Below are 8,294 nucleotides of genomic sequence, written 5' to 3'. Positions count from 1 at the left end.
GATTGGCATGATTACAGGAAAATTGCTTCAAATTATTCATCTCTTATCTAGCATCTAAGATGTCCTAAACTTGCATGAGAGTTAGCATAATGGGACCTATTAATTACTAATGCTGCAAGTCCTTCACTACTTAAATATCCTTTCTACCAGGTGTGCTGTGTAATGCAAATAAATACAAACCAAAATGATCTCTTTCCAAGACAGTGTCACCCAAAGTTTAATAAATGAAATACCAAGTGCAGAAGTCTATGGCCCACCCATCAGTTCAAAATGTCTAGATGTTCATACCTTTTATTTTTTATCTTCCTATGTGTTTCTCTCCCTCTCATATGTATGTACGTTTGCAGGGGTGTGTACCTGTGTAAAAATAAGTATGCGAACAGTATATGGTATATATTGTATTTATTTTCTACTTAGAGGTATTGATGTGCAAGGCTGCTATAAAAAGGCAGGCTAAGTACATAGTCTCTGCCCTAGAGAGCACCTTTTCACTTCAAAACCCTATCCATCAAATGCTATCTGCTCAACAAAATTTACTCCTATGAGTAAACACTTTGAAGCAAAGAAGCATTATTATCTGTTAAGGGCAGGGAAGTTGGAGCAAAGATGTCCAGAAGCCGTATTTGTCCTCTTTGCAGTCTGGATTTGTCAGCCAATGTTAATTAGAGCAGCCTTACACTTATACCCTTGGCTTTCCAAGAGGCCTGATGGAAACCATTGCAGCAGAAATCAGGGATAGGTCCTTCCTGTCCTTCTTTCTAGCCCACCTGTGACATGCCCATAGTTGAAAGGCTGGCTATGCTGCTTTTTAAAGCCATCTAGGATGGAGAATATTCCCTGGGGCCCTGATGCTTCAGTGTCTCACACCTCAGAAACACACTTAAACTGTGCAAAGGAGACCAATGCAGTTACAAGCTCTCATTAGCGTTGTGCTAAACTCCCATTGCAGAGGCAAGGCCATGAAAAATCCTGCCTTATTTTCTTGACAGAATCTAATCTCAAGTCCATGATCAACTGTCTTCTCTCCTTCTCTCTTCTTTGCTGGTTTTATTATCATGACAAGTACCTTAAGTTCTGTTAATTATATTCGTGATGTTGAAATAAAGATACAGGAAATATGGGATGGAAAACAAATTAAAAAAAACAAAGAACCCAAAGGTAAAAAGCACATAGAGACCCCATAAAAATTGATTGTTACTGACGTATGGCAAGTGACCAAGCCTAAAGGCTCTGGGCTTTCTGACAAAATCTAGCTTGAAATGCAGGTCCCAATAGGAAGGCGAGTTGCCCAAGTAAATTTCAGGTAGGAAACAAAATACTGGACTTCTAATATCCTATTTACCAGCAAATGTGGAACAAAAACATCACATCTACCATACATAGAAAATCTAAAAGGGAAAGACATTCCTGAACACCACCTTATAAACTGTTGGAGGGGTTTTTAGTGTATTCTGTGCAAGAAAGGCATGTAATTGTTTCTAAACGTGCAGTCTTAATGAACTAGGAAACCCTCATTTCTGGGAGAACATTATGTTAAAAAAGGCTGTTATTTATTAAGGATAGGGACTGATAGTCAAGCCTATGCTTTTTTTCTGAATGACTGCAGCACAACTAGCTTGTGGAATGCAGAAACTACGACATCTGAATACAGGACAGCCAAGCTTAATCCTAAATCTCCTGGCTTTTTACAAGTGAAAATTTTCAAAACTCTCTGCTGTTCACTTTTCTACTTCACGGCGACAAAACCTTTTGAGGTTCACAATAACTTTTATTTTATTGGGTAGTCACTACTGAAATGGTATGAAGTCTTCCGGGACTGGTAAGCTTTCATGGAGCCACTCTGGTTTTCCTGTTATAACATGAACAAAATACTGCCAAACCAGGGATGCTACAGTGTGCGAGGGACTTCATCAAATCTCCATTACTTCATGCATCCATAGATATTTAGTATATGGACTAAACTTACAGGTATTTAGTGTTTATAATTCTGCAACTACTAGTAACCACTCTGGTATTAGAGAACAATATGTTCCTCCACTCCAAAAGTTAGAATTCTGTAGTAAACAAAGTATTTGTAAAAAATTCCCCTGCATGGCCAGGTGCAATTATGTCTGGCTTTTTATACATGACATTCCAGAAACCTATTAGCTGGCCAGTAGATCTGTTTTTCAATGCTGGCTGTCAGGCATATTGTAAAAGAAAGAAACAGTTGTTGAACATCATGAGCATCATGGTAATCACAAGTTTTGCTGAGCTCCCATGGCCAGAAACCCCTCCCTCACCCAGCATATTCCATGTAGGCAAAGGTGCCTTCGAAACTAGTCTGGGCATCACAGGAAGCAACCTTCTAGGTTACCTGTTGAAGATACATCTTGTCCTCCACCTCAGCTCAATGAAACCAGAGATCTATCACATTTGTGCACTCTTAAACAAGGTGGAGAAGGGATAGCTTCTACATAATCACCTCAGCTTTTGCCTAACATAATAAGATACAATAATTCCCAATCAGGTAACTTGAACAGCATCATATCTACATTGGCTTTCTAGGCACTTAAAATTTTGCCAAGACAGTAGTGATTCAGGCTTGGGATGGTCTTTTTTTTTTTTTCCTCTTCAGTGTATCTCCACCATTTAGTACACCCTGCACGTGACAGAAACACACAAGTGATTTGCTTCACATAACTCCTTTATTACTTTGAAATGCTGAAAAATACCACTGCATAAGGGATGCAGCAGGATGAAAATGGAATTAAAAAAAAATTATTAAAGCCGGCACCAGTTCACATTGTTACTACTAATAAGGGATGTGCCTGAGAATGCAAACTGATTCAGAAGAAATTACTCAGATCTCTAATTTTTGGATCTATCCGCTTCTTTCCCTCTGGCAGCCTGTAATTCCCATATTCTGAAGGCCTTCAATTTAATCTAATATTCAACGATATATACAATCTCTGCTCTGAAAGTGCTTGACTATTTGACCTGCATACTGCAACCCAGAATGAAGTGTTCACATGGAATACCGGAATGGAATGATACTGGGAAATACCTGCAGTTAAGTCTCCCTAAATGGAAAGCAGCTCTGACAAGTCTTCTTTGGTTTAGAGAGTCTTGTCTAATGGATCAATCAGAGGACTGGGACAACAGCAAGAAGAAACAATGTTGGGGAACCATGAAGTCCATTGACTGGGTGAAACAAATTGCTATGCTTAGTGCTAGTCCTTATAGAAACATAATTAAGGGGCCAAAGTGGCTGAGCATCTGTAGCAGCTTCTGCTGATGTTTGGAGTAAATCCTACCAGCCAAGGAATGTGTTGGTGGGAGGTATCACTGGTACACATGTGGTTCTTGCTGCTTACTACCTCGGCTGAACTACAGCCTTTCAAGGAGAAAAAGCATGAGCTTCTTTGCTGCTTGAGCTAAACAGCCTGGATTTCTAGTTTGAATATCTGGGAGGTGAGTCCTTTGTAAGTCAGTTTGGGGGAGGATACTCAACACACACAAAGACTAATTGGCAGCAAGTAGTGTTGGTAACTCCTACACTGTTGAGGAAGTCAGGCTTTCAGCCAGTTCTGCTACTGCAGGAACTTAAGGACTTTGTAATGCCCTTGAAATCTCTTTCTTTCTTTCTTTCTGTGTCAGGTTGTAATTGCGACTTTTGGTCTCTTTACTTACAGTCTAAAGCTCAGTGCAGGATGCTAGGAGGCATTTTACGACCTGTGATAAACGAGGGGGTTGCTTTGCTAGACACATTGATTGCATGTGCTTGAAGGGATTGGACTTGATGATCCTCTGAGCCCCTTGGCCTAGGAAAGGGCATCAGCAAAAAGCATGGTGGAATCCCGACACCAGCAGACACCCTCTAAGACAAAGCAGCAGTGTCCTCTGCTGCAGGTACTGCAGGTACATCCGTCCCTCCTAACAGTCAGAACTCATGTTGCATGCCTAGAGTATGGAGACCCCCAACAGCAACATGTCTGCTGTGGGACCCAGGGACATGTCCGCGTGCAAAGATCTGCATTTGTGCCTCAGCAACCTCCTAGTGTAAATCAGCACAAGGTTTGTTGTCTTAGCAGAACTCCTGTTCCCTGCCCTGTGGTTTCTATGCAAGGCATGTGAACTCCCACTTGGGGTGTACCATGGAGTGTCCCCTTCTGTGGGAAAGAGATGGCCAAAAAGCACCTCCCCTAGTCAGAAAAGATGAATGACCCTGAGGTAATTTTAGAGCGTGCTTGGAAACTACACCTTTTTGCATTCCCTTGTAAGACCAATCTAAGTGGAAGAACAACTGCCTCACTGGTGACATATCAACATCGAAATTTTTCTTTGTGCCTCTGATTCGAAGCATTAGAAGTCTTGCGTGGCTATTTCGCTGAGAAATGCTGCTCACAGGTGATTATAGGTGGCATGCTGAGTAGGATGGGCTGCTGTCAGAGCCCTGTGGACCTGAGAGTAGAGCCCTGTAAATAGTGCTTCATCATGCAAACGGGGATGTCACCTCTGTGCAGGCAGATGGTGGTATGAGTGGGCTCTAGGCATCACTACCAAGATGAAGTGAGACAGCACTTGTGACAACTTAATGCTGACTGAGTAACATCAACACAAGTCTTCTTTTCTGTTGTAGCTGTCTTAGGATGTCAGAAGATATGGATCTGAGATTGAAAAGACACTTTTGACAGCATAATGGCTGAAACAGTTTTGAAACATTTAAAGCAACAATAAAACGCAAAAGGGGAAAAAAGGATGAGGATAATGGGGTGCGACTTCTCAAAGGACATGAGGTTTCATTTCTCTTTGAATAATTTTGTGTCTTCAAAACTACTTCTTTCTGAAACTGCAAGTCACAATTTTCCAGAAAAAGTCTGTCACACACCTAGGCATCTCCTGAAGACAGCACTCCAGCTTCATACCTTTTTCACTGTAATTCTCACCAGTTCTAGCTATGTTGGGTTTACTTGCACAGGCATAAGCATGTTGAAAGATTTTTTTAGGATGCTCATAGTTCAGTTGCGCCATTCAGCTTCCTAAAATCACGACCCATTTCAAAACACATAGTAAAATGAAACAATAGACTTAGAACTGCATGCATTCATCCAAAGAAAATAGAAGAGGTGTGCAGGTCTTTAAACACAGCATCCAGCAATCTGTCTCCTTGAAAACCTGAGAGGTTTTAGCATGATTTTGGCCTATTGAAAACAGAAAAACAAAACCAAACTCTGAACAAAACCCTCTGGTTTTCATACCTGAGCTCCCCATAGAGGATCCCTCAATACTCTGTAGGAGTAATCCTCAGAAAAGAACAGATAAATATAAAAATGTGATTAATGTTCTAGCAAACAATGGTTATATCAAAATTATAATCACAATGATTTGCATTTTTGCAGACTCCATGTTTAACCTGTGACTTCGTAACTGAACAGTTGCAATTTGTTTGGGATTCTTGTGCTTTTAATTTTTTGTTTTTGTTTTGTAAAATCAATACTTTCATCTCCACCTCCTTCAACAAAGTATTTCTTTTTGTGGCAAGTCTTTAAAAATAGAGACAAAAATCAGAAAAAAAAAGGGAAAAGACTTTAAAATTTACATTTAAAATTCATTCCAGATTTGTTGTATTCATTACTTTGATGTGGAGTTCAGAGGCTGTATTAGTACTGTACTTCCCCACTGCAGTGTGATTGGACTTTCAGAACACTGTTCCACACAAATTAAAGGGGGCTTTAAAAAAAAAAAAAAGGTTTCAAATTTATGCTGTTCTGTGGGGAGTAGAGTAATTAAAACAAATTTTAAAATTATTAAGAGAAACGGATAATGCTAGCTATTGTCTTCTTCCTCAAAACATTTAGCTTTCTTTTCTATTTAGCACATTAATACATTTTTCCCCTGTTAGAAATAAAAGCTATAGGCCCAGTTCTGTCATGGCGGTGAGCAGGCAGTTGGATACGGTAATGCATGCCTGAAGCCTTCACCAAGGATGATAAGCCTGCATGAATTTTACGAGTCTCAGTATCAAGGTTGCCCTCGCCCAAGGGATTTAAGAATAAGGGGGGAAAAAAGAGAAGGCAGATGTATGAATAACTGGCATTGTAAATCTTCACCGTGGCAACCTACAGCTAGAAAAAGTCTGTGATGGGTTCATGACTTGAGAAGAAAGCGACACAGCAGAATGTGAATGGATTTTCTTCAGCTACTTAATACACTGCTTAGAGCAGCTTAAGGGTGTGCGTGTGAGAGAGAGTATGTGTGTGAGAGAGAGAGAGTGTGTGCATGTGTGTAAAGAGGGGGGGATCTGTGGAAATTTGTTAGAAGGAATTACTAGTGTTATACGGCTTGCTAGGGCTTGCTTCCCCCCCCCCCCCCCCCCCTCCTTTTTGGGGGAGGCTGTAGGGGAGGAGGAATACCATTTAGTCTCAGAATATAAATGACTGGATTTTGCTTGGGAAAAAAAAGATGGTGGGGGAGGTGCATAGAATTATGCAGGCAAGTAACAATGAGCAAATTGGACCCTTAACAATACAGCACAAGGTCATAGCGAAAGTCACCAGAGTGGGGTGGTGGGGGTGGCTGGTGGTAGAAAACAGATCATGATAAATAGCTTCCCATTTTGCAAAATCTGGTAGTTAATGAAAATAAGATGCATTTGAGTTGTCTGTGAACACCTGATTTTTTCCCCCTTTCTCTCTCTCTCTCTCTCTCTCTGGTCCTGCTGATGTATGAAAGCAAAGCACTGACTCTAATTGTGCAATTATAAAACGGAAATGATGCAGGTTTGGCAACACAGAGAAAGAAGGCAGCTCAATAACATTGTTTAATAACAAGCAAATAAAGCTCAAAGGGGAAGAGGTGACTATTTCTGCTTTAGACTCATTAAGGAGCCTGAAACATATTGTAAAAGAGTGATATTTAATTATGGGCTGGACTGATAACATGGAACAGGGCCTCACTGGGAGAAAGAGACCCTATGCTCCTAGGAGCGAGCAGCTCCAAACATCAATTACCATGATTATCTACCCGGTGCTTAGAAAACGCACCCGTCTCCGTGTTCCGGCAGCGACCCGTAAACAGGCATTGCATAGGCAAATTTATGGGCAGTCAGCTGGGGCCAGGTGGGAAAGCGAGCTTCCCATTGGCGACTTCTGTGCAAAAGGAGGAAAGAAGCAAAAGAAAGAAAAATCTGTCTTCTGCACTACTGAAAGAGCAATTTATTACCGAGCATTTGCAGGAGACAGCATTTGTTGCCCTGCTGCCTTTTTTGCCTCTGTTGGCTGTCTGAATGAGAAATGGGAGTATATTAACCAACTCATGGGTTACAGAAGACGGCTTGGCATGGGCCCATCAAACTTCGCCGTGCTAAGGCGAGTCAAAGGTCAAGAGAGCGTTAGCAGCCGAGATTTAGAACCGAGTGCATCTCTTTAACCTTAACTGCTGGGAATGGATGGAGTCACTTTATTTCTTTAGTCAGGAACTTGGTTGCAGTGAAAGATGTCACGAGGAGGAGGGTATCATCCAGCCTGGAGCAGATGGGAAAGTGTATAGTGCAGTGAGACGTAATATTCTTTAGGGGTCACGTAGATAAACTTAAGAAACACCTTTGCTGTGCTGCAGCTCCACATTTACCATCAGGCCTGAAGGCTTGATGTTTGCCCTAGATGTTTGTGCATCTTTGTTAATACACCATAGACCAAAGAAGTAGAGACTAACGGTGAAAAGTAGGTGCCAAATCCATCTGAAGCCATTTAATCTTTCCATCTATTTGCACCAACATTATTTTCACTGAGGAAAATCCTTAGTAAATGGAGCATGCTAATGACGTGTGCACTGAACTTTATTTTTAATGGCAGAGAGATTTCTCTGCCTGGAAAGACTGTGCAAGGCACAGGTTGCCGTGACCTGGTTCGCAGCATTCCTGCCTGCCTGGATCTGCCACAGGGCTATTGCATGGCCTTGAACAAATCACGTCAACTCTGAGTATGTCTTTCTCCTTTACCAGTCATTCTGCACCTGTGAGATCCTTGAAACAGCAAGGTCTGTTTCTGTGACATTTGCCAGGTGCCCTGTTTCCCCTGTAGTCTCTGTGGGCTGCAGGAGTCACCAGGATCAGGCACAAGAGGGAATGGTTTGGCTCCACACCCAGTTCAGGCACTCATTCTGGGTGTGAGTACTATTAAGCCATCATGGTACACTGTGCACGGATGCATGAAGCAATCTGTGCAGAGGACCATTTCTTAAATTATTAGAAAGAGGTATGTCACTTGCCATTTAAAAGTAGCCTGACATATACGTACACCCAGACGCTCAAG

This window comes from Mycteria americana, chromosome 1 (genome assembly GCF_035582795.1).
Source record: "Mycteria americana isolate JAX WOST 10 ecotype Jacksonville Zoo and Gardens chromosome 1, USCA_MyAme_1.0, whole genome shotgun sequence".
In the NCBI taxonomy this organism is placed as follows: domain Eukaryota; kingdom Metazoa; phylum Chordata; class Aves; order Ciconiiformes; family Ciconiidae; genus Mycteria; species Mycteria americana.
The sequence above is the reverse complement of the archived record's forward strand: the minus strand, read 5'-3'. Positions refer to the sequence as shown.